The sequence below is a fragment of the Sapajus apella genome, unplaced genomic scaffold (assembly GCF_009761245.1).
Source record: "Sapajus apella isolate SASKATOON/1434 unplaced genomic scaffold, GSC_monkey_1.0 scaffold90, whole genome shotgun sequence".
Taxonomy (NCBI): domain Eukaryota; kingdom Metazoa; phylum Chordata; class Mammalia; order Primates; family Cebidae; genus Sapajus; species Sapajus apella.
This window is the reverse complement of record NW_022437030.1, coordinates 3,451,987-3,477,616: the sequence shown is the minus strand read 5'-3', so window position 1 is coordinate 3,477,616 and position 25,630 is coordinate 3,451,987. Positions and strand designations below refer to the sequence as shown.

Below are 25,630 nucleotides of genomic sequence, written 5' to 3'. Positions count from 1 at the left end.
GGGCAGGTAAACAGTAGACAGCATGGGCACAAGGACTTTGGCCCATCCAGGGACCTTGGCCCGCTCCTGGAACAAGCCGGGTAGCGTCAGGCCTGGGAGGAATGACCTCACTGATCACATCTCCAGACGGGCCCCAGGAACCCACCACCAGTGGCATGTCCCCAGGCCAGCTCCTCCCTAGGAGCTACCGCCCCAAAGCCAGACCCAGAAGCACCCCCTGCCTGGGAAGTTTTCAAGGCCCCCTGTCCAATCACCAGTTCTTCCACCTGCCCTTGACTTAGTTGGCAACGGGGAGGGCCTCCCCACAAGGCCCTGGATGAAGGAACCCTTCTGCCTTGTCTTAGATGCATCCAATCTGCTTCTGCCATGTCTGAGATGTCTGAGATGCATCCAATCCAGGGTCCCCTGGATTGAATGACTCTGCCGTTGGCTCGCACACCTGCTTGCTAACAAATGACCCCGCTGTTAGCTTGCACACCTCCGTGACGGGCAGCTCACCACCTGTCAGGGCAGTCTCCTCCATCACTGGGTACTTTTTCTGGCCCTGAGTCCTCCCTTAGCTCAAGGCAAGCCCTGCCTCTCTGTTACTCTCTGACCCACACCCCACGGGTCCTGTCTGAATTCCAAAGCCAACAAGAGCAGAGCTATGCCCTTGGGCAGGTCAAGTCCCCACTTCCTGAGGAGCCTGCAGTCCCAGGGTCCCTCACTTGTTCTCACCTCACGACCACCCCAGTGGTAGAGCAGGGTGAGCAGCCCCATTTTAAAGAGGAGGGGACTCCACCATGGGGGAGGGGTCCAGATGCAGGGAGGGTGTTTCATGCTTCTGCTGCGCAATGTCCCCTCTCCTGATCCTCAGTACCCTGGCTCAGGGGCCACATGACCCCGGTGTGGCCAATCAGCAAAGTCCCTCCCAAGCCCCAGTACCACAGGCCTGGGAAGTGAGGGCTCTTTTCGGACTTCTGCTGACCCAGGGAAGGAGGCGTTCTCTTTTGTCGGTGGCCTGGCACTGCCAGCAGACACCTGAGCCACCACAAGGAAAGAGTCCGCCTGAAAATGACACCAACATGGAGAACTGGCACGAGACACGAGCCTGGCAACACCCACTAGAGCCACTGGAGCCAGCTGAGCCTGAAGCTTACGCAACCTCCAGACATTTAACCACACAGGACAACCAAGGCCCCTTTCAGCTTCAGCCAGTTTGAGCTTCTGTCACTAGCAACCAAGAGTCCCAAAGTCCACATGGGGCTTCTGGGCCTAGGCTGTTGTGTCTGGGAAGCAGCCACGGCCCCTCAACGGGTTCCAAGTCAAGTGGGAGGGTACCAGTCAGCACAGAGGTGACATGCGCCCCTGCAGACACAGCCAGTCCTGCAGAAAAGAGCTGGGCCCAGGAAGGGACAGCCCCGCTCATCCCTCCATCACACGTTCCAGGCTCCACAGCCCAGGCCCAGCCAGGCTGTGCGGCAGTGGGGAAGCCAGGCACCCAGGGCTGCAGGAAGCTAGGGGACAGGCAGGAGCTCCCACATCTCTCCAGGGGTCTCCAGAGACTCTCCCATTTGGGGAGGTGGGGAGCCCAGAGGCATACGAATTGTGGGCAAACCCCAGAGGAATCAACCTCACCCCCGACAGGCAATCTCGATGGGCTCCAGGCTCCCCAGGGCAGACTCAGGTGCTGGGACACAGCAGTAAAAGAACCTAGGTGCTCCTCCTGCAGGCGGAGCCGTGAGCCCTTTCAGTCTGCACACCTGCCTTGTGGCTGTGACTGCTGCCCCCATTCCACGGATGTGGAAACAGAGGCATAGAGAGGTTCCGTCACTTGCCCATGGTCACACAGCACTTTGGGAGGCCAAGGCGGGAGGATCGCTTGAGCTAAGGAGTTTGAGACCAGCCTGGGCAACACAATGAGACCCCGTCTCTACAAAAGTTGCTTTGTTTTGTTTTGTTTTTAATTAGCCAGGCTTGGTGGTATGCACCTGTAGTCCAAGCTACTTGACAGGGTGAGGCAAGAGAATTGTTTGAATCCAGGAAGTCAAGGCTACATTGAGCTATGATCATGCCACTGCACTCCAGCATGGGTAACAGAGCAGGACCTTGTCTGGGGGAAAAAAAAAGCTATCTGGGGTCTGTATCACCCTCACGGGGCTGGCATCCAGAAATTACATAATATCCCAAAATACCAACCTCTTCCCCACAAACAAGGCCCAGAACAGAGCTATGACCAAGAGGTGGGGAGTGCAGGGGACTCCATCAAGTTACTTCCCTCTGCCTTGCAGGAGCAAGGTCACGTCAGTAATCTCCAGGAGGGCCGCCTCCTCCAGGAAGCCCTCTGAGCAACCCCACACATACCCTCTTATCCCTTCCCTGAAACTGAGGCAGGACTGTGGTCTCCTCACCAAATACTGGCCGGCTGGTCCAGGTTCTCCAGCAAGAAGAGCTGCTGGACACGGGAGGCTAGGACTCGATACTGTAACTGTTCCAGGGTGCTCAGGAAATCCTTCCCCACTCCAGCTGATCAGGCAGTGTCCCCAGCACAACCACAGCCTTGTGGGGAGTATGTTCTAGAAACCCCCAGCTTTCACAGGCGCAGACAGGACACACACTTCCTCACCCGGCCAGTGCTGGCAGAAACCACAGACTGGCTTCCTCCAGCCAAGCCTCGGCAGGCTCGGGGCTGCCTTGAGGCCCTAGTGGCCTCAAAAAAGGGAAGTGGGGGCCTTGGAGTGGGAGGGGCATGGAGGCCTGCAGGGAAGAGGCCCCGCTCAGGCCCTTGGGCCCACACCCTGTCTGGGACACAATGCAGCTGCAGACAAAATCCTGCACGTTCTGTCTTGACCCCCAGGCCTGCTGGCTCTCGGCTCCCCTGGTGGGCTGGGTCTCAGGCAGATTTTTCATTTGCCAAGGGAGTCTCATGTTAATGCCATCTCCCTTGGGAGACCCTGAGCTCCATGAAGCTCCCTCCAGCAGCTGCTCTGCCCAGCGCAGGCCTGACCCAAAGGGGATCCCAGGCTTCCCAGGAAACCTCCTGGGACCCAGGGATTCAGTGTTGCTGTATTCAAGGTCCCACCCCCAAGCCCAGCCTTCCCCAGACCCTCCCTATGCCCAGAGCCTTGTGGCCCCCATGCCCTGCTCTCCCAGGCACCTCCCCTAAAGAGGCCTTCCCAATGTGTGTCCATCATCCCAGCCCCTGCTTCGCCAAACTGTCGTGATGGGATCTGCATGTGTGTCCTATGGCTGGTCCTGGCAAATGCCTGTGACGTGAATGGCCAAGTAGGTTAGCCAGCCAGAATCCTGTGCCAGACCCAGGGTGGGGAAGCAGGCAGAGTGGTGTGGGTGAGGGAGGGGGGCGCCACGCCCAAGGATGAGGGCAGATGAAGAAAGCACCTCCCTCAAGATTGGGAGGCCCCTGCCGCACCTGCCTTACCCGCCACAGCACACCTCTCCCAGCTAAGCTCAGCCTCTGGGAGGAGGCCTGCACCCAATCCCAGCTCTGCTACCAATGGCCTGTGAGTGGCAGTCGTCTGCACACTCTGGCCTCAGTTTCCTCATCAGTAAACTGGGTTGCTGATAACCAAGTTGTCTGCACAGGTGTGGATGTCCAACAGGCCAAGCTCGCAGGACAAATGGGCAAATGGTCAAGAAGCCAGGCCCAGTGCCCAGGGCTGAGGAAGCCCTGCAGGGTTACAGCCCAACCACGGGGTCGAGGGAGAGGCAGGTGCAGGGCGGGCAGGCCCCCACCCAGGCGCCCCACTGCATCTCCTGATGACAGCCTGCAAAGCTGCCCAGCAGGGGCAAAGGCTGAAGTTCCCCAGTGGCATGAGCCCCCAGCCTGCCCTGCACCCCTCCACAGCCCCTGAGCACCCCCAGGCTGACTGGCTTCCACTCCCAGGGCACACGCTGCTGACCAGTCTTGGGGACCAGAAACCTGCATTCCAGTCCCAGCTTAGACACCAACCTGCTCTGTGACCCTGAACAAGTCTCTTGCCTGACCTGCACCTCAGCTTCCTTCCCTTCTTGCAAACGAGGGGCTATGTCAGACCTCTGAGGCCAGCTCTGGCCTAGGTGGGGTGGGCTGGGGTTGGAGGCTGAATCAGTAAATGAAAAGGATAAGAGACTGGAGAAAAACTGAAGGAAAAGGCTGATGTTCTCACCTGGCCCCAGAGGGCCACTTCTAGGGATGGGTAGAAAGATGTTCTTTGATTCTTTGGAACACAGCTAAGGCAGTGTTAAGTGGGAAATTTGTAGCACTAAATGCCCACATGAAAAAGTTAGAAAGATCTGAAATTAACAACCTAACTTCACAACTGAAAGAACTAGAGAAGCAAGAACAAGTCAACCCCAAGTCTATCAGAAGACGAGAAATGACAGAAATCAGAGCTGAACCGAAGAAAATCAAGACACACACAAAAATTCAAAAGATCAATGAATCCAGTTGTTTTTTTGAAAAACAAAATTAATAAAACAGGCCACTAGCTAAACTAATAAAGAAGAAAAGAGAGAAGGTCCAAATAAACATAATGAGAAATGACTGAAGGAATATTACTAATGACCCCACAGAAATAAAAAACAACCATCAGAAACACAAACACCTCTACACACAAAAACTAGAAAACCTAGAAGAGATGGATAAATTCCTGGACACATAATCCTCCCATGACTGAACCAGAAAGAAACTGATTCCCTGAACAAACCAATAACAAGCTCTAAACTGAATCAGTAATAAATAACCTATCAACTAATACAAGCCCAGGACCTGATGGATTCATAGCCGAATTCTACCAGACGTACAAAGAAGAGCTGGTACCATTCCTGCAGAAACTATTCAAAACAACTGAGGAGGAGGGACTCCTTCATAACTCATTCTGAGGCCAGCATCATCTTGATGCCAAAAACTGCCAGAGATACACACAAAAAAAGAAAAAATAGTGTCCTTTGTTCTTGAAATCCTCCTCTTCCCTTCATTCCTTTGGCTAAGCGTTACTCTGATCAATCTCTCCTTTAAAATGCACCTCCAAGGCTCCAGCTGCCAGGGTGCTGCATCCAGGTTCACTATGTCTCATGCCCATTCTAATGCTACTTAGATGCTCCCCGGGAGGAGTTCATCCATGCATTCCTTCAGCAGATGTTGTTTCTGTGCACTAGTGCCTTCTGTGCGCCAGGCCAGGTACCAAGAGGAAATTCTGCTCAGGAAATGAGCTCCCAGAAGGTAGAATCCTTAGCGCTGCCCTCACCAGTGTATCTGCTAGGGCTCTGCACACAGTGGGTGTTCAGGCAACAGTGTTTATCAATTGACTAACCAATCAACCAGCCACCCCCTTCTAAAAGAAGATAGCCCTACTTTTTTTTTTTTTTTTTTTTTTTTTTTTTGAGACGGAGTTTCGCTCGTTACCCAGGCTGGAGTGCAATGGCGCGATCTCAGCTCACCGCAACCTCCGCCTCCTGGGTTCGGGCAATTCTCCTGCCTCAGCCTCCTGAGTAGCTGGGATCACAGGCACGCGCCACCATGCCCAGCTAATTTTTTGTATTTTTAGTAGAGACGGGGTTTCACCATGTTGACCAGGATGGTCTCAAGCTCTTGACCTCGTGATCCACCCGCCTCGGCCTCCCAAAGTGCTGGGATTACAGGCGTGAGCCACCGCGCCCGGCCCCAGGAAGAGCCCTACTTCTTCCTCACTGTTGCCTGAAATTCCATTAGTGATTCATTTCTTTAAGCACTGCCCTCACTAGCCTCTCCCTTCAAAAGGGAAACACTTTCACACCCACGTTTAACAGATTTCTGATCTCTTTTCCCTTGATAAGGAAGAACAGAAAGGGGAAGTCCAGCTGGCCATGGGGGACCTCACGTGGTGCTCATCCTGCCTGGGACAGCAGGACAAGAGGCTGCTGGCTGACTTTGCCCATTGCCTAGGCCCCCACCCTGACAGGGGCTCCAGCAGTGACAGCAAGGCATGAATGGGGCTGGGAGGCACAAGAAGAGCTGGATAGGCCTGGTGCAGTGGCTCACACCTGTAATCCCAGTACTTTGGGAGGCCAAGGCAGGTGAATCATTTGAGGCCAGGAGTTCGAGACCAGCCTTGCCAACATGGTGAAACCCCATGTCTACTAAAAATACAAAAATTAGCCAGACATGATGGCATGCGCCTGTAGTCCCAGCTACTCAGGAAGCTGAGGTATGAGAATCACTTGAACCCAGGAGGCAGAGGGTACAGTGAGATGGGATCATGCGACTGCACTCCAGCCTGGAAAACAGAGTAAGGCTTTGCCTCAAAAGAAACACCTGACTTGACTTGCCCGGGCACAGTGGCTCAAGCCTGTAATCCCAGTACTTTGGGAGGTGGAGGCAGGCAGATCGCGAGGTCAAGACATGGAGACCATCCTGGCCAACATGGTGAAACCCCATCTCTACTAAAAATACAAAAATTAGCTGGGCGTGGTGGCATGCGCCTGTAGTCTCAGCTACCTGGGAGGCTGAGGCAGGAGAATTGCTTGAACCGGAGTGGCAGAGGTTGCAGTGAGCCGAGATTGTGCCACTGCACTCCAGCCTGGTGCCTGGCGACAGAGTGAGACTCTGTCTCAAAAAAAAAAAAAAAAAAAGAGATCTATTTCATAGACCCATGGACAGATGTAACCCAGACTAACTGCTCTCCTGGAGGGGCAGGAAGGATGTGCATTTACGTCTTAACTCCTAGGCTGCTAGTATTCTGTTTAGAAAGGCAGCATGGCCCAAAAGAGCAAGCAAGCTGGATTCACAACTTATATCAGGATGATTTCCAAAGACAGCAAGAAACTATGGAAGAATTATCATATGATGCTGTAGTGAATATGGCCTTTTTATCCTGATACAAAACCCAAAAGCCATAAAAAAAAAAAAGACAAATTCAGTTACATGAAAAAACAAAATATGCAAAGTAAAAACTACCAAAAGCACAATCAAAAGACACACGACAGATTAGGGAAACATTTGTGACTCATATCACAAGGAGGTAATCTCCTTCGTATGTAAAGAGCTCCCAGAAATAAAAAAGAAAAAGACCAATAACCCAATAGAAAAATGGGAGCAGACCAGAAAGAGAAAGTTTACAGAAAAGCCAATCCAAATGACTCTTGAACATTTGAAAGGCCAGGTGTGGTGGCTCACACCTGTAATCCCAGCACTTTGGAAGGCTGAGTCAGGCAGATCACATGAGGCCAGGAGTTTGAGACCAGCCTGGGCAACATGGCAAAACCCCATCTCTACTAAAAAATACAAAAAGTAGCCAAGTGTGAAAGTGCATGCTTGTAATCCCAGCTACGTGGGAGGCTGGGGTAAGAGAATCACTTGAACCTGGAAGGCAGAGGTTGCAGTGAGCCGAGATCACACATGTACACTAACCCGGGTGACAGAGTGAGACTCTGTCTCAAAACAAAACAAAACAATACAAAACAAAAAACCCCACAGCATTTGGAAGGAAGCTGACCACACTCATAATGAAAGAAACAAAAATTAAAACTACCATGGTAGCCAGGCACAATGGGTTGCACCGATAGTCCCAGCTACTTGGGAGGCTGAGGCAGGCGGATCACATGAGCCCAGGAGTTTGAGCCCAGCTTGGGTAACATAGCAAAACCCCCATCTTGAAAACAAAAACAAAACTACCACACAAAACCATTTTTACCTATCTGATTGGCAAAGATCAAAGTATTTCATAAGTTTGTGTTGGAAACAGGCAGTCACATTCCCTCCTGCAAGAATGTAAGTCAGTACAGCCCCCAGTGAAGGCAGTTTAATAATATCTAACAAAGTCGCTAAAGGACATATTTGCTTTTTGACCTACCAAATCCATTTTGAGTAATTTTTCATCATACAAACACTGCCACAAGTGTGAAATGTCATAAGTATAAGATTAGTCATTGAAGCATTATTTGTAATAACAAAAGATTGAAAAGAACATACCTATCAGTCAGGAACTGATGAAATAAATTATGATACAACCTTACAATGGAATACTACGCAGCTGTCAAAAAGCCTGATGCTACTTGAAACTAATGTCACAGGGTGTCCTGTGAAAAAATCCACATGGCAGCGTCTGGAACAGATAAGGACTGAACCAGGACACAGAAAAGCCAAAACTGTTGATTTCACAGAGTGGATAAATTTCACTTCTCGTTTTCAGTTTCCATTTCTATTGTCAGAGTGTTGCTTATGAGACTAAAAAAAAATGTCTGATAGGAAAAATGAATCCCGGTTCATCGCATCTAAATCACATGACCTAACCAGGTACAGTAGCCCATGCCTGTGACGTCACCTACTCAGGAGGCCGAGGTGGGAGGATTGCTTAAGGCCAAGAGTTCAAGATCAGCCAGGGCAACACAGTGAGATGCTGTCTCTAAAAAAATTTAAAAACTGAGCCAGGCGCAGTAGTACGTACCTGCAGATCCAGCAACTAAGGAGGCTGAGGCAGAAGGACCTCTTGAGTTCAGGTCAAGTCTGCAGCGAGTGATAATTGTTCCACTGCACTCCAGCCTGAGAAACAAAGCAAGATTCCATCTTATTCGTTCATTCATAAATAAATTTAATTTCGGCCGGGCGCGGTGGCTCACGCCTGTAATCCCAGCACTTTGGGAGGCCGAGGTGGGTGGATCACGAGGTCAAGAGATCGAGACCATCCAGGTCAACACGGTGAAACCCCGTCTCTACTAAAAATACAAAAAATGAGCTGGGCATGGTGACGTGTGCCTGTAATCCCAGCTACTCAGGAGACTGAGGCAGGAGAATTGCCTGAACCCAGGAGGCGGAGGTTGCGGTGAGCCGAGATTGCGCCATTGCACTCCAGCCTGGGTAACAAGAGCGAAACTCTGTCCCCAAAAAAAAAAACAAACACACACACACAAAAAAAATAAAAATAAAAAAAAAATAAATTTAATTTATTAAATATTAAAAGAAATTATACGTGACCTGATTTAGCCTCCTTGTGCCTCGGTTTCCTCATTTGAACAAAAGGAGAATAACAGTCGCACCCCACAGAGTTTTGAAAGGATTCATTTGGGGGTGACGTGAGCAGTGTGCTGAGCCACCCCTAGCACAAAACGCCCCAGTCTAGATGACATGTCATGTCTAGATGTCAGAAAGGGCTATGGGGTGCAGAAGTGAGAGGGCCCAGCACCTGCCCCTTCCCCTCCCCCCAATCCTGCCATGAGCCAATAGCACTGGGGGTGAGGAGGCCCAGCCCCAACTCTGGCCTGTGAGTGCCCAGCCTCTGGGAGGCGGAGAGAGCATTGGTCAGCAACTCAGGCAGCTTTCCAGGGCCATGAGCGGCAATGTGGGCTGAGCCTGCCACGCAGGGTCTAGTTAGGCCTCAAGGGAGCTGCCATACCACCCAACCCAGGGGAAAGGGAGGTGTGGTGTTGATCTGAGCTGGAGGGAGCTCACAGATGACATCCCAGGCAACGTCGGGTCCTCGGCCCAAGCCTTCCAGGCCCACTGGCAGGAGAGAGCACAGTACCCAGGCCTCAAGATGAGCTCTGCAACCTCTGAGCCCAGTTTGGAGACAAACTAGGCCAACCACCACCTGGCTAGCCGTCTCCTCTGAGAACCTGCAGAGAACCACAAAGAGGCTGGGATGAGGCCAGTCCCCCTGACTCCCCAAGGGTGGCGGGTGGGGGAGCTCTATTTCTAACCAGGGCAACTGACTCTGCAACCTTAACCTCCAAGCACAGAGCCCACCGGCTGGGAAGCAATGGAGCTAGGATTTGAACCCAGGCCTGCCACCCTTCAAGGCCCAGTGCAGATTCACTCTCTATCTCCTAAGGTGCATTCTGCCCAAAATCAGGGCCATGAAAAGCTACACACACACAGCCATACACATCCACAGCCGTTTCTGGTCACAGATGGTGCTGAGCTCAACCTTCTCCTCTTCCCCATTTAAAGATCCCCCATACACATTACCAAATTAAAGGCTCTGACAAGTCCTGCAGGAAAGAAGTCCGGAATCAAATGCAGCTGAGCATTTCCCCATCCTTTATGTTAATGAGACTCTTTTTGTATTGAATCCCTAATGAAACTCCTTTGGGAAATGCTGATTCTAGAGTCTCCAAGACCCACCTAGGAACTCCTACCCGAAGACACCTCCCTGGGCAGCTGTGCTCTGTAGAGCCCATTGGCCTCCCTTAATTGATTACAACCTGTAAAGCTCCTTAAGGCTGGGGGCCCCCACTTACCCAGCTCCACCTGACCCCAGGTTGGGCTAGCTGGGCACATGGGGGTTGCAGGTGCCAGGAGGGCCAGCCCATGCACCTGCCTGCGGGCCAAGACGCCCACCCTGAGCTTGGCCTCCCGGGTGGAGGTGAGAGGAGAGGCCTGAGTGAAAGACCCGGGCTCTCGGGTGCTCAAGGTCTCAACAGTGCCCTCCCCAGGCAGTTTTCAGCTGAGAAGCATCTTGCCCCGGGGGAAAGCAAGCAGGAAAAGAGCTCCAAGTACCAACCCGGCAAACGGCTCCTGTCAAATTTCCTGCCTCTCCCGGCAATGCAGAGGAGTGACTGACCCACCTGCCTCAGTTTCCCCATCTGCCACAGGTAAGGCAGTGCAGGGAATAGAGCCATAGCCTGAATATCAGGTGATGTCAGGTACAGTTCCAGCTCTCCCTGTCACCAGCTGTGTGACTCAGGCACTTCTTCACCCTCTCTGGGCCTGACTCCTCCAGGGCAGAAAAGGCCTCCAGGATTTCTGCAGTCCCTTCCCACTCAGACCAGCAGAGAAGCCAGTCACAGAGAGATCAGTGGGAGAGGCCTCTCCCACCCAGAGCTCAGCAGGCCACCCACAGAGTGCAGTGAGGCGTCACTGCCTAGCCTGGCCTCCTGTCCCAGTGGCAAGCCTGAAGCCACCACCTGGCCCAGAGGCCCCCAGTTTGGCCTCCATGACACCAGCTCACAAGGAGCCCAGCCCCAAGCCAAGGCACTGAGACCCTCACTTCCCTGAGACTTCCTGAGAACCCGATCCAGGCCAAGGGGGCAGGAGAGACGAAGTCTGGGTAACAATACCCAGGCTGCCTCATGAAGCCGCGCCAAAAGCCCGGAAGAGCCCTTCTGCAGGGGAAGCAGCCCCACCCGGCCTCCCCAGCCAACCACAGCCCCGGCTTCCGGACCTGCACCCACACAGGGGCTCGGAGTCCCTCGCCACGGCGGTCCCTGGAGCCCAAGCCCCCATTCCTGGTCACCCACTCCTTCCTTCCACAAACCCTGCCCTTATGGAGCTCTTGGGCACGGGAGGTCACCGTGATGGAGTCTCAGACCGCAAGAGCCCCCATGGTCCCCAAAACCAGGCCTCCCCACACCTACCCAGAACCCCAAAAACACCAAGCCTGGTCTCTGCTCACCCCTTGGCCAAAAAGTGTCTCCAGAGTTTCTCCTCAGGCCTCCTCCGTGGCTGCGTGATTTGGCCAATTTCAGTTCCCCAAACAAGCCCCACCCTTTCATCTCCAGCTCCAGCAGCCTAAAAACACGCCCACCTCCTCACCTCCAAATGCCTTCTACCTGCCAAACTCTTGCCTGCCCTTCAGGTTCAGCCTAAGCTGCCACCTCCTCCAGGAAGGCTGCCTGGTCCCCTCCCAGGCTGGCCTCGTACCTTAGCTTCCCCAGGGCCTGCACCTCCCACAGAAGCACAGGCCACCCTGACATGTCACTACCTGGCTGCACGCCTGGCCATGCACTACAGCTCCCAGGATCTAACCCTGCCTGGTACACAGGGACATCAAACCCCATACTCTACAGACTGGGTACAGCCAGCACTGAACTGGCAGCTAAGGACTGGGCCCCAACCCTGGAGCCCCCAGTCCCATCTGCATGAGCTTTGCCTCTCAGGACTCAGTTTCTCACCTGAGCAATGGGGATAAAACCCTTCTCCCCCCTCCACGGCCTATTCTAGAAGTAAAATGACCTTACAGCTATAAAACCTCATAAAACCCCAGAACCACTGCACATGGAAAGGGCTCCATCCTAGCACAGGAAAGAGGGCACATGTTGGCACCCCCAGTCCTCCATCCACCAAGTGCCCCTGGGTTCCTGCCTACAGCAGGTACAGGGTGAGACGGTGCTGCTACGACACATAGGCACAGGTCCCCTGTGGAGCTCATGCCGGGAGGAGGGCAGACTGTCATAAATGAGCCAAGTGAGGAAAAGGAACGGCAGGGCCGGGCAGTGGGGAAGGCGGGAAAGCACGGTGGAGGGTGCGCGAGCTCTGAGATCCAATGGCAGGGTGGGAATCACAGCTCCACCTTGGAGGAGCTGTGTGACCTTGGGCATGTTCCTGAACCTCTCTGGGCCTCTGTTTCCTAACCCACAGAATCAACTGGTAACAATACCCAGTTCTCAGGGGCTTCATGTAGACATGGGCACACAGCAAGTGCCATCACCCAGGGCCATCCCAGGTGGCTCCAGACACCAGGGTGAGCTGCCTGAAAAATCATGATATAAACAGGCACTGGGACACACTTCAGTACCAGGGTCTCAGCCTCACACCTGCCTGCCCTCAAAGGGCAGCTCTGCTCTTGTACCCCTGCCCAGCAGCTGAGCCTGACAAAGGGACACAGAAGCGTTGGTCCCTGCCCCCAGGGGACGGAGCAGTGTCTCCAGGGAGTCTGGTTGTATCAAAAGAGACCGCTTCCCATTAGCACAGATCCCCCTTAACATAGCGCCTCCAGACAACTTCACAGGGTAGGGTACAGGAGATAGGGTACAGGAGACAGACCTGGGGGCCCAGGAGCCAGAGGCACACACACAGAAAGGAGGTCTCATCCCAGCCTACGCCAGTGCCCTGGACCCCTGCTCCAGTGAGGAGATTCACGGGAGGAGGGAGACCCAGACCCCTGAGAACAGCAGCGGGGCCAAGACAAGCTCACAAGGCTGGTCCCCAGTCCACACCCCTCCCGCTAGTGAGGCCAAGGGATGTGCTTGTAAATGGGGCGTGGCCTGCACCTTCAACACAGCTCCCACCAGGAAGACACACCAGCCCTGTGGCTATGGAGCTCCCTGGGACTCAGTTTTCCCATCTGTGCAGAGCAGCTGCACCCCAGGATCCTGGGCTTCTCCCTGCCTGGCGAGTTGGTGACTCCAGGAAGGAATGACTTCAGTGAGCTGCGCCTGAGGCAGTGAGACTGAGCCGTTTCAGAGGCTAGTGCCAGGCAAGCTGGCTAGTTACAGGGGTAGGAAGGGCACTCAGGGGGGCAGGAGGGGGCTGGGGCCTGGAAGACAAAGCACCCTGATCAGAGTGTCCTGGGTCCAGCAGCCTCCAGGGTTCTGGGCCCTAGAAGGCGGGTGGTGGCAACGCCCACTGTAGGTACCTTCTGCCTTCCAGGGCCATGAGCTCCTCCCCAGGGGACAGGCCTGTGTCTGAGGGTCATGGTCACTCCTTCTGCCCCGTCACCTCCAGCACGTCCCAATGCCCTGGGAGGAGGCAAGAATGGGTGGACCCTAGGGCCAGGAAACACAGCTGGAAACTGGGGCACCTGCACCAAAGACCTCCCTTGACTCCCCTTTCCCTCAGGCCCAGTTGTGGGGTCATGCCGTCCAGTGGTCCACGGCGGGGGGAGACGGGCATAAAGGGGGATGGAGAGAGGAGGGTACCCTGGCATCCCTAGGGCCCCAGCCACAGCAAGAGGGGGGCTCAAAGCAAGGCCAAGGGGGGTGGGGGGGGCGGCCGAGTGAACAGCTCAGGAGCAGAGCCAGCTGGGCCCCCTCTTCTCCCCATGGAGGACCCCTGAAGGAGGGCCTCACCTGGGGCACACTGCCAAGCAGGGGGTGAGGGGAACACTCTAGACAGCAGGAACTGTGCGAGCCAAGGGCAGGAAAGAGGCAGGAGAGAGCCAAGCCCTGTGGGGGGTGAAAACATCAGGGGTCCTTGGCCCAGAGTGGACAATGGGGACAAGCGGCGGGAGTGGGGACGGAGGTTGGGCCTGGCAGCACCAGGTCAGGAGGGCCTCACAAGCCAGGAGAAACTGACCAGGTGGCTGTGCTGGAGAACAGGAGGACCTTCTCCCAGGCCCAAGGTCAGCCATCCACCCCATCCTAACAGAGTCTGCTCAGGTTCATCTCAGCAGCACTGGGCTGTGCTGTGCTCGGAAAATGCCTGTGAAATCGGCCCATCAAAGAGGACAGGCTGGGCCCAGCACTTTGGTAGGTCATGGTGGGAGGATCTCTTGAGCCCAGAAGGGGCTGCAGAGAGCTATATCATGCCACTGCACCTCAGCCTGGGCAACAGAGCCAGACCCTGTCAAAATTAAAAATGGGTCAGCAGGTGGCAGCAGGAAAGCACAGTCCTAAGTGTTCCAAGGAAAAAGGCCACCGAAGAGGAACGGAGCGTGGTCCCAGGCTCACCGCCCCATCGCTCTCCACCCCAACACTGGTCCCTTCTAGAAAGCCTTCCAGGCTTCTGGGGAGAGCAGGGAACGGAGAGTACTTCAGCCAAGCAGGCCTGTGCTCAGGGTTGGGCAATGCCCTAGCCATGATGTGACCAGTTGTGAGATCTGTGGGCAGCACCAGGTCAGACCAGATGCCTATGGTGAGCCAGGGACACTGTGCTACTCTTCCTGATGGGGAGGGGGCCATTGCACAGATGGGGCTGGCAGGGTCCCCTGCACACACAGCTGGAGGGGCTCCAGCCACTTCATGGCAACCTCTCAGCCTGGGCACACTAGTCTCAGGTGCCTGGAGAGCGTTTTCACCTAGCTAGCCCTCCCATTAACCTACCTGGGCACTGCTATCAGCCCCATTTTACATATAAGGAAACTGAGGAACAGAGAGAAAGTGATTAGCCCAAGGGATGCAGGCGACGGGGGCGGGGGGGGTGCTCCGCTCAGCCCTGCCCACCCATACCTCCCAGCCTCCTCCAGGGAGGTCCAGTCTCCCACCCAAGGCAGGACACGGCAGAGGAGGGCCTCACGACACTGACAGTGACAAACACTTCCACTTAGGTAGCGGCTCCGCTGCGCCAGGCACAGAATGTGCATCAACTTGTTTAATCTTTACAATCACCTGATGCAGGGGGTACCATTACCAACCCCATTTCACAGATGTAAGAAACAGGCTCATCTCACACGCTGATTGGGAGGAGGCAGAGTGGGGCTGAAACCGGTTCTGCCTAGAGGCAGGAGGCTGGACCCGATGACCTCTGGAAGACCCCTGCTTCTCTGGCTGGTGTTCAGATGTCGTCTCATTCTCCAGTCCCAACTAACTTCCAGCTCTTGGCTACGTGTGTCTTTTTTTTTTTTTTAATTTTTATTTATTTATTTATTTTTGAGACGAGCTCTTGCTCTGTCACCCAGAGTGGAGTACAGTGGCATGAGGTCAGCTCACTGCAGCCTCCGCCTCCTGGGCTCAAGCAATCTTCCTGCCTCAGCCTCCTGAGTAGCTGGGGCTGTAGGCATATATCACCATGCTGGCTAATATTTGGTTTTTTTGTAGAGTTGGGGTTGTGCCATGTTGCCCAGGCTGGTCTCAAACTCTTGAGCTCAAGAGTTTCAGCCTCCCAAAGAGCTGGGATTACAGGTGTGAGCCATGGTGCCTGACCGCACATGCCTTTTTTTTTTTGAGACTGAGTTTAGCTCTGTTGCCCAGGCTGAAGTGCAGTGGCAAGACCTCGGCTCACTGCAGCCTCTGCCTCCTGGGTTCAAGGGATTCTCCTGCCTCAGCCTCCCAAGTAGCTGGGACTACAGGTGCATGCCACCATGCCTGGTTAATTTTTTGTATTTTTAGTAGAGTTGGGGTTTCACAGTGTTAGCCAGAATGGTCTCAGTCTCCTGACCTGATGATCTGTTCATCTCGGCCTTCTTTTTAAAAGAGGTAAATACCTCCCTCCCACCCCATGAAGGGTTAGAACTGCTCGGATACAGGTACCCACTGTGACCCACTCTGCATGCTCCCTCAAAGGCCTGGAACTTTCTCCAGCGGGGCTAAGCGCTGCCCTCTCCCTGGGCAGTAGGAGAGGAAATGCTGTTGTCACCTCAGTGTGAACAAGTCCACATCTTCCTCCTCCAGGACAGCAGGAGGGAGGCGAGGGGCGGTGCTGAGGGACAGGCCACCCAGCCACCTCTATGACCCTTGCAATGACAGGGAATGGACAAACCACCCACCTCCTAGCTGAGGCACGGCCCAATTACATGTCCGAGAAAGCAGGCGAGACAGCCCACCCCAGACCCAGCCCTGCATAAGGCCTCACCCCACCCTTTCCCTCCCACTGTGGGCCCCTCGAAGGCCAGGCACAGGGCAGGATGGGGGACGCCATCAGAAGAGCCCAATTCCTCATCCTCCCAGTCAGGGCCAGCCCCCATGAATCCCTCAGCACCAACCAGAGCCCCTGTTCTCAGCTTTGCCCCATCCAATCTCGCCAAAGACGCAGCGTCCTGCTCCTGACTCCAGGCTCAGATGTGGCAGCAGACCACACTGTGGTGGGTAGATGCCTGGGGACTGATCTGCTGGGTGATCCAGGATGGACAGCACCCTCTGGGGCCCTGTCTCCTCTGTAAACTGGAGGCGAATGGCACCTACCACATGGGGCAGCTGGGAAAGTACAGAATGGGTCAAATCAGTAGCTCTAAACTGTAGAGGCGGGTGCATGTCCCCAGTGCAACATCAAGTCAGACCTTTGTCTCCTTTTTAAAAATTATTTATTTATTTTGAGACAGGGTCTCATTCTGTCACCCAGGCTAGAGTGCAGTGGCATAGTCATGGCTCACTACAGCCTCCAACTCCTGGGCTGAAAGGATCCTCCGGCCTCAGTCTCCCAAGTAGCTGGGACTACGGGCTACTGTTTTTTGTAGAAACCCTGTCTCTACAAAAAAATACAAAAGTTAGCCACCACACCGGCTAATTTTTGTATTTTGTGTAGAGACGGGGTTTCACCATGTTGCCCAGGCTGGCCTTGAACTCCTGGGCTCAAGTGATCTGCCCACCTCGGCCTCCCAAAGTGCTGGGATCTTTTCTCCTTTTGAGAATCTCCTGTGGCCCATCCAGAGGCCTCACTCCAGCCCACCTTCTACTGCCTGAGCCCTCCCTGCACCAACCTCCATGCCTTCAAGCAAACGACCTACTCCTGGCAAAGAAGTTCTGCAATATCAGCCTCACCCTCATGCCCTGGAAAACAGCTGCTTCTTTCATGAAAACAGCACTAGAAGGCTGGGCCTGCTTGTAATCCCAGCACTTTGGGTGGTTGAAGCAGGGAACGTCATCGCCTGAACTCATGAGTTCAAGGTTGCCGTGAGCTATGACCACACCACTGCACTCCAGCCTGGGTGACAGAATGAGACCCTGCCTTTAAAAAAAAAAAAAAAGGCTGGGGTTGGTGGCCCACTATAATCCCAGCACTTTAGAAGGCCGAGGTGGGTGGATCATTTGAGGTCAGGAGTTCGAGACCAGCCTGGCCAACATGATGAAACCCCGTCTCTACTAAAAATACAAAAATTACCCAGGTGTGGTGGTGCAGTACCTGTAGTCCCAGCTACTCAGGAGGCTGAGGCAGGAGGATGGCTTAAACTTAGGAGGCAGAGGTTACAGTGACCCAAGATGGCACCACTGCACTCTACCCTGGGCAACAGAGAGAGGCTCCATCTCAAAAAAGTAAAATAAAACAAAAATGAAAATAAGAAACAAAATACCACCAGAGACACCACCTCCACAAAGTTCACGCCTTCTGTTGTGAGGGCCACAGAATCCGGAACAATCTGTGAGCTTCCCCTCCCCCACACCCTGCACCAGGAGCAGCAGGTAAACCTTGGAACCCAGGCCGCTGGAGTGAGGGGGACGGACACCGGGTGGGAGGGGGAGACCGGGCAGCAAAGGCCTTCCTGAGTGGGCCCCCAGCCACCTGCACTTCCTGCAGGGCCAGCACTTGGCACTTCCTCTCAAATCAGCTGGCTTGTCACTTTTGTGTCTTGTTTAGCTTCTTCCAAGACAATAAATAGTCATGACATCACAATGTCAATGTCCTATTTACAGATTTTCTTTTCCTAAAACAAATACTTAGATTTTAAACATGTCCTTCCACATAGAGGCTAGATCACCCTGAGATTCCCTGGGGAGCCTGGTCCTCACGCCGAGACACACTGGTGCTTGGGTCCACCCTTCACAGCCTTCACCTGCACATCGGTGACGGCCCACAGTCACAGAGCCCTGGCCCCCGTCACAGGCAGCCCAGCCTGGCCCCCACCTCCAGGCCCTTGGCTTCCCCCTTTCCTTCTCCCCTCCAGCAATGGCTGGCCAGGGTGGAAGCCCCCAGTCCCAGACGTCCCTGCCCCCACCCTGATGTGGGAGAACAGGCAGCTGCCTCACCCTGTGTCTGTGCATACACGTTTAGATGAATGCATAGAAAGCTCCAGAAAGACCCACTCCCGATGACCCACTCAGCCCCTGGGGGATGGGACAGGCGCTGCAGGGAAAGGGAGAGCAGTCAGCTTTCCGGAGGCATCCTGGTTCCCTGAGCCTCAGGTGTGCGCCCCTTTCAGAGGTTTTGTTTATTTGTTGTTTTATAATTTCACAAAACTAGTTGAATTGCCCTTCCTTCGCCAATGTTTCCTTTCATTGAGAAAAGTCAAGTGTGCTTGTAAATGTAAAATTACACCCTCCAGCAGGACTGTGGACATCTGAGAGTCTGTGGTTCCTAGAATTCCAGATGGAACGGGCCAGATGCACAACATCGTGATCTCAACCACACTTTCTTGTCAGGCTGGGAAAAGCCAGTGACAAGTCGTCTCTGGTCCCCTGTTGAGGGGCCGCCTCTCCCAGCATCTGCCCAGGAGGCTCCTGGAGCCACCTCCTCCCCCAGCCCAGACCCTGCCCAGTGCACTCCCAGGCCAGGCTGCCGGGTAAACTGCTTCCCACCCACCATCCAACCCCGTCCCCAGGGCCTCAAGCCGCTAGGACTGGTGACACTCCATCCCCGCACCCCACTTTTACCTGGCTCTCCTCCTGGGCCCCGGTGGCTGGCCAGAGTCTGCCCTTCCTCAGACGCGTCCAGACTCACCCATCCGAAAGCTCCTTCCACGCTACCTAATGAGAGTGAGTCACATCTGGGACCCACCACTTCCTGCTCCGGTGGCGGCAGCAAGGCTAAGGCACAGCCGCGGGCCGGGAGCTTCTCGGGGCGTGCAGGCTCCCTCCCCCAGCCACAGCGCTGCTCTGGAAGCTGCCAGGCCAGGCTCCGGGCTCCAATGACTTCATGGAAATTTGAAGCTTGAAGCTGGAACAATTTTGAAACAAAAAATAAAACAAGCACGAAAACCTCCATTAGAAGCCCCGAGACAACTGTTCGAAGTGGAAAGCAAATGCATCCGTAATGGGCAATTAGCAATTAGCGGCCTGGCCTGATCCTCCAGCACGCTCTGACGCTCACAGAGAGGCCCCCACACCTTCCTGGGACTCAGTTTCCCTATCTATGTAGTAAGATGGCCCCGTCCGCCTCTGAGAGGGGCCCAGGAAGTGACCTGAGAGTTCAAAGATCTTCCAGTCCAGCCCCCTGCCTCTCCATCCCACCTGCGCTCCATGCTGGGAGCAGAGCAGGGGCAAGGCCAAGGCCCATCTTTGGGGCTCCTATTCCAAAATCAGAGTCCCTAGAGAATCCCAGCATCCCTGGGCACCTTGAGGCCAGGAATCAAACCCCAGCCTCAGTTTCCACACTGGGATCATGGGGCACTCGATGGTGTGGGAACAGACCAAGAAGGGCCGGGAGGAGGGAGTGGAGACTCCTCAAACAGAGGGGGAGGCCTCCAACCTGCTGGCCACAGCAACCCCTGGTCCTCAAGGAGTCCTTCTGAGCATGTGACTAGAGTCCTGGGATTATGAGCTCCTCAAAGCAAGGGTGTACCTCCTCCACCTTCCACATCTGGGTTCAGACAACCCTCTTCTGGTCTTCTAGCCCCTGCACCTTCCTCCATCACAGCACCTCTGTGCTGTGACCACCCCGGTTGCTGGTCTGTCGTCCCTAAGGTATGTCCTTGAGGAGGGCAGAGATGGGAGGGCAACAGTCAGTAGCTGTGTCCCCAGCATTCAGCCCCAGCCTGTCACAGAGTAGACACCCCATGCATACTGATCAGATGGAACAGAACATGTTAGGTGCTGTCTCTCCGCCAGGCCCCATGCAGGGGACCACCAGGTGACCTACAGTCTCCTGTCTGGTAGAAACAGGCATAGGACTCACACAGGGCTCCAGGCTGCTCCAGAGGCCACAGGAGGGAGTGGGAGACCTCGGGGCAGCCTCCCCATTAGCACCTCCCTCCTACCAGCAAACGTCTCCCAGCCCTGGGTGTCCCAAAGCAGAGAATGAATAGACATTATCATCAAGAGAGGAGAAAGGCAAGCCACTGGCTAGGAGAAATTCACATCCTATATGACTGACAAAGGACTCCTCCCTAGCATATATAAAGATATCCCAGGCCAAGCGAGGTGGCTTAAGCCTGTAATCCCAGCCCTTTGGGAAGCTGAGGCTGGCGGATCATCTGAGGTCAGGAGTTTGAGACCAGCCTGGCCAACATGGAGAAACCCCATTTCTACTAAAAATACAAAAATTAGCCGGGTGTGGTGGCATGCACCTGTAATCCCAGCTACTCAGGAGGCTGAGGCAGGAGAATCACTTGAACTTGGGAGGTGGAGAGTGCAGTGAGCCGAGATCACACCACTGCACTCCAACCTGGGCAACAGAGTGAGACTCTGTCTCAGGAAAAAAAAAAAAAGACCTCTCATAAATCAAGAAGAAAAAGACAAATGGCCCAATTAAAAGACGAACAAGAGACTTACATGGGTACTTTGACAAAGAGGATGCCAAAATGACCAATAAGCACATGAAAAAGGCACTCAACACCATTAGCCATCAGCAAATTAAAACCACATAGAGATTCCACTGTCCTACTAGAATGGCTAAAATTGAAAAAGAAAATACCAAGTGTTGACAAGAAGGAGGAGCAGCTGTTCACTCTCATGTACTGCTGGTGGGAATGTAAAATGGAGCCACCACAATGAAAACTGCCTGGCAGTGTGGACGAAAGCAAACCATATGCTTCCCCAATGACTTAGCGGTTCACGCTCAGGTATTTACCCAAAAGAAATGAGTGTGTCCACAAATGACTTCTGTCCAAGTGTTCAGAGAAGCTTTCCTCTTAACAGTCAAACTGCAAAGCTAAACATCCTGCAGTGAGGACATGGATAAACAAATTTTCATGAATTCACACAACAGAAAATGACTCTGCAGTAAAAAGGAAGAGGTCACTGCTAACACACAACATGAATGAATATTCCAGACAGCAAGGAGAGTGAGAGACACCCCACAAGAGACACATTCAGCACGTTTCCATTTATGTGAAACTTCAGATATGATCAAACTAATCTAAAGCAACAGACGGCAAGACAGTGGTTGCCTCTAGGGAGGCCCCTGCTTGGAGAGGGGTACACAGGGTCTTCGGGGGCTGAGAAGCTTCTAAATCTCCTTCTGGGTGCCGGTTACACAGGCGAGGGCCTAAGTACACCCACTGCCCTGTACATTGAAGGTTTGTGCACTTGCCTGTGTGTAAATTACCCATCCATTTTTAAGTGGGTATTGAGTGATACCTGTTTGCTTATGCAGGAGGACATAGTGCTGGGTGCTCAGTAGATTCAGGAAACAGAACAGATCTGACCTGGCCCAGTGGGTGAGAGGCTGAAGAGACACATGCCCAGACCCTGAGGAAAGCATGGTGTGGATATGGAGCAGCTGGGTGTAGATCTCAGCGGGCAGAGGAGGGTGTGGGGAGATCACAGCGGGCCAAGGGGAAGGGGCATCGGAGGCAGGGCAAGTCCAGGGGAACAGCAGGTGAGGAGCAACCCACCCCCACCAACATTTCTGCAAGACCATCTCAGCTTGAGAAAAGGGGTGGCTTGGAGAGGGCACATGTGGACGCCTGGACACAGGAAGGGCTCCCCACTGCCCGGCGGGAGCTTACAGCAGGCCCTGGGCTTTCCAGCACCGGCCATAGAGCAGGAAGTGTGTGAAGACAAACTGGCCATACAGCAGGGGCTGCGTGATAATGAAGCCTGCGGTTTAATCGTGAGGGATGCACAGTAAACCCTGCTGCTTGCTCACCCAAGGTTCCTGTCCCACTGAGCAGCACCTCCTGCCCCTCAGGCCGCCCTCCCAGTTCTCTCCTCGGAAGGTGTGGCAGTGAGTCTCTTCCCTGCTGCAGCCTCAGCTCTGCCCCACACCAGCTTCTCCCCACAGCCCCCGCCACCCATCACCATTTCACGCCCCACCCCCGATGCTGTCCAAGAGGTCCCCGCAGGCAGGATCTGAGCACACAGGCATCACCCAGGACTTGGCACACACAGCCTCAGTGCACTCCCTGCCAGCCCCACTGAGGAAGGCCCTGCTGTCATCCCTCTGCAGAAGAAGGCACCAAGGCTGAGAGACACCACATCGCTGTTCCAAGCACACACAGCTACGAAAAGGCAGAGCCAGGATTCAAGCTCAGGTCTACCTGACTTCACAACTCATGCTCTCGCCCCTCCCTGGGAACAAGGACAAGCTTCCATGGGGAGAGGCTGCTCCTAACCCCATTACAAGGTAATAAGCATGGTGGGTGCCCTCACCCAAGATCTCCAGCCCTGGCACACAGTGCTCCCAAACCTGCTAAACAAACTCCCTCTTTCCTTCAGCTCCCCCAGACAAGGGCAACCTTGAGCTTCCGAGGCATCGGACAGGGAAGGCTGGTTTCTGCTTGGCAGAGGTGCCAGGGCACACAGCCCAGTCCCAATCCTTTCCTGTCCCACTCAGCAACCTCCACCCTCTTCCCTGGTGCTGGGGACACAAAGTGACTTGGACATAGTTCTCTTTAGTTCAAGTTCCTGGCTGGGAGGAGGTAAGAGATGCCCACCAAAGGCACGGCATAAAGCTCTGGGGAGAAGCCAGCGGGGCGTGGTGGCTCATGCCTGTAATCCTAACACTTTGGGAGGCTGAGGCGGGTGGATCACTTGAGGCCAGAAGTTGGAGACCACCCTGGCCAACATGACGAAACCCCGTCTCTACTAAAAATACAAAAATTAGCTGGGTGTGGTGGTGGGCACCTGTAATCCCAGCTACTCGGGAGGCTGAGGTGGGAGGATAGCTTGAGCCTGGGAGGCGAAGGTTGCAGTGAGCTGAGATCACGCCACTGCACTCCAGCCTGGGTGACAAAGTAAGACCCTGTCCCCTCCCCCCCCAAAAAAAATTAAAAAACATTTTTAAAAGATCTGGGGAAAAGCACCCAGCAGTGTCCAGGCATATGTGGCCCAGAGTTCAGGGGAGAGAGACCTCCTCCCCCGGAGAAGGATGGGGGCCTCGCTGGAGGAGGAGCCCAAGATGAGGCAGAAGAAGGACTCAGCCAGTAGGAGGGACTCAAACTGCAGCCAAAACAAGGCTGACGGCAGACAGGGCTGTCAGTCAGCCAAGGGACAAATAATGCTGAGTGCTGAGCAAACAGCTTGGCCCTGCCGCACAAACCCAGATGTGGAGCCCTTCCCGGGGACAGAAAAGCCTCAGCACCCAGTGGGCTTGGAACTCTGAGCATGTCTCTGTAGGGGTGGGGGGGTGAGAAGAAAAACTACTGTCCATGGCACCGTCACCTCTTCCTTCCCCTAAGGTCGGGGGTTCACAGCACCCGGAGGAGCCCTGGGAGGGCCTGAGCAATCGGGCTGGCCACTGGTCCCCAACCCCGCCCCTTGTCCTGGCAGGATGAAGACGAGACTTCAGGAAGGGCCTGGGGTTATTCCTCTCTGAGAGCTCCGGAGTCAGGGCTCCAGGGAGAGACGCTGGCAGAGCTAGGGGACCCTGGGGCTCAGGGAGCCCCTCTGTAAAGTTAGGAGATGTGGCCCCCTCCCCTGGGAGCCCGTGAGGGGCTGTGAGAAATGCCCACAAGGCACATGGTGGGTGCTCTGTGCAAGCTGGCAGGGAGGAGGCCAGCCAGGTGTTCTCCCCACTCCAAACCCTAGATTCCTGTTCAGCGACATGCCTGCCCCCCTTCAAAACCCTTCCATGTCCTGCCTGTGGCTCAACTCACTTTTCCATCTTTATCTCTCTCCACCTGATACCCAGCTGCCTGGCTCTTCCATGCCTTTGCTCAGGCCTTAGTGCCCCTGGAATGCTCAAAATGCTGCCCATCCTGCCAGGTACAGGTGCCACCTCTTCCAGGAAGCCTTCCCCAATGCCCCACCATCACCTCCTCTAGGTCACAATGCCACAGGCCTCCCTGAGGCTTCTCCATACAGGATGTCAGGTCCACTCTGGTAACAGTTCCCCATTCCTTGGGGAACCAGCCTGCAGGAGTGGCCTCACAACTAGTGTATACTGAGGAATGGGTGTCAGACCCAAGCGGTCCTGTGAAATTCACTTCCAGGACTTCTGTTGGGACTGTGGGAAAGTGTTCTCATTCACTTGGCAGTAGGTGCGAGCTTCAAGCCACTGGGACCATCTTTGCCATGGTGGGAGTCAGCCTCCAGCGACCCTTGCCCCTGGCACTCATGTCCATGCATGGTCCCTTCCCACAGCACCATTAAACGTAGCGCCCCGTGGCTACTGCCCCTCCTCTGTAGAATCTAAATCACTGCTGCTTCGGCCCAGCTCCAATACCAGAACAAGGAGAGATGAACAACGCAACATCACGTGAGTCCACTCAAGGGCAGAGGGCTGGCTCCCATGACCCCTGGGGCCCCGATCTCTTTCAGGCCTGGGAGATGGGGCTTCAGAGAAGGAAAGGGGCAACTGGGGTCATGGTGTGTTGCGTAACAGCCGAGAATCCTAAAAGAACAGATGTGAAAGCAACCGCCCTGCCAGCCAAAAGGCCTTATTTCCTTTGAAAAGCTTGGCAGCTGGGCCGCACCAGAGTCCGCCCGTCCTTCCCTGCACCCGGCCCAGTGTGACCCATGGACCGACAGGGAGGAAGGCCACATCCCTCCCACCAGATCCTCGAAGGGGGCTACAGACATATCACAAAGTGAAAATATCGGCTCCCAGAACCCCATGTGAAGTGTGACCCCTTTCTTTTTTAGCAGTGTCACAGGGATGCCTGTAGTTTTTTTGCACACAAGAAAATCAGGAAGAAAATGTCCCAAATCTTAGGAGTTATCACTAGGTGATAGAATTTGGCATAGTTTTACTTTAATATTTATCTTTTTGTTTAGATCTGCTTTTCAGTTTTTCTCTAATGAAAATAGACTACCCACATAATTAAAAGAAGAGGGAGGCCGGGCACAGTGGCTCACATCTGTAATTCCAGCACTTTGGGAGGCCGAGGCGGGTGGATCACGAGGTCACGAGATTGAGACCATCCTGGCCAACATGGTGAAACCCCATCTCTACTAAAAATACAAAAATTAACTGCATGTGGTGGCGCTCGCCTGTAATCCCAGCTACTCAGGAGGCTGAGGCAAAAGAAAGCCTTGCGCCCCGGAGGCAGAGATTGCAGTGAGCCGCCTTACTCCAGCCTGGCGACAGAGCGAGACTCGGTCTCAAAAAAAAAAAAAAAAAAAGAGGAAAGCCAGCTACAATCAAGAAAAAGCAAGGATCAGGAAAAACAATTCCCTGAGACTGAGACTGGTAGTTTTCCACCCAACACCAAACTAAGCACCACTCTGTAACAGGGTGAAACAGAAGGTTTTTACCATAATTAAAAATACT

At 54.2% G+C, this 25,630-nt stretch overlaps 1 protein-coding gene across 24 annotated transcripts in view; it reads right to left on the bottom strand.

The window, feature by feature from the left end:
* The window catches only part of ADCY7 (adenylate cyclase 7), a 71,775-nt gene that overhangs the window by 31,570 nt on the left and 14,575 nt on the right, over nucleotides 1-25,630 (bottom strand). The window contains exons 1-4 of one of the 24 annotated variants that reach the window (XM_032255667.1): nucleotides 11,346-14,129; nucleotides 9,879-9,942; nucleotides 9,404-9,567; nucleotides 8,403-8,497 (exon numbers count right to left, since the gene is read on the bottom strand). The exons of 2 other annotated variants lie outside the window; for them this stretch is intronic. The gene's annotated coding sequence lies outside the window, so the exon portion shown is untranslated. 21 more of the 24 variants (XM_032255660.1, XM_032255663.1, XM_032255661.1 and 18 more) reach the window with 21 other exon arrangements.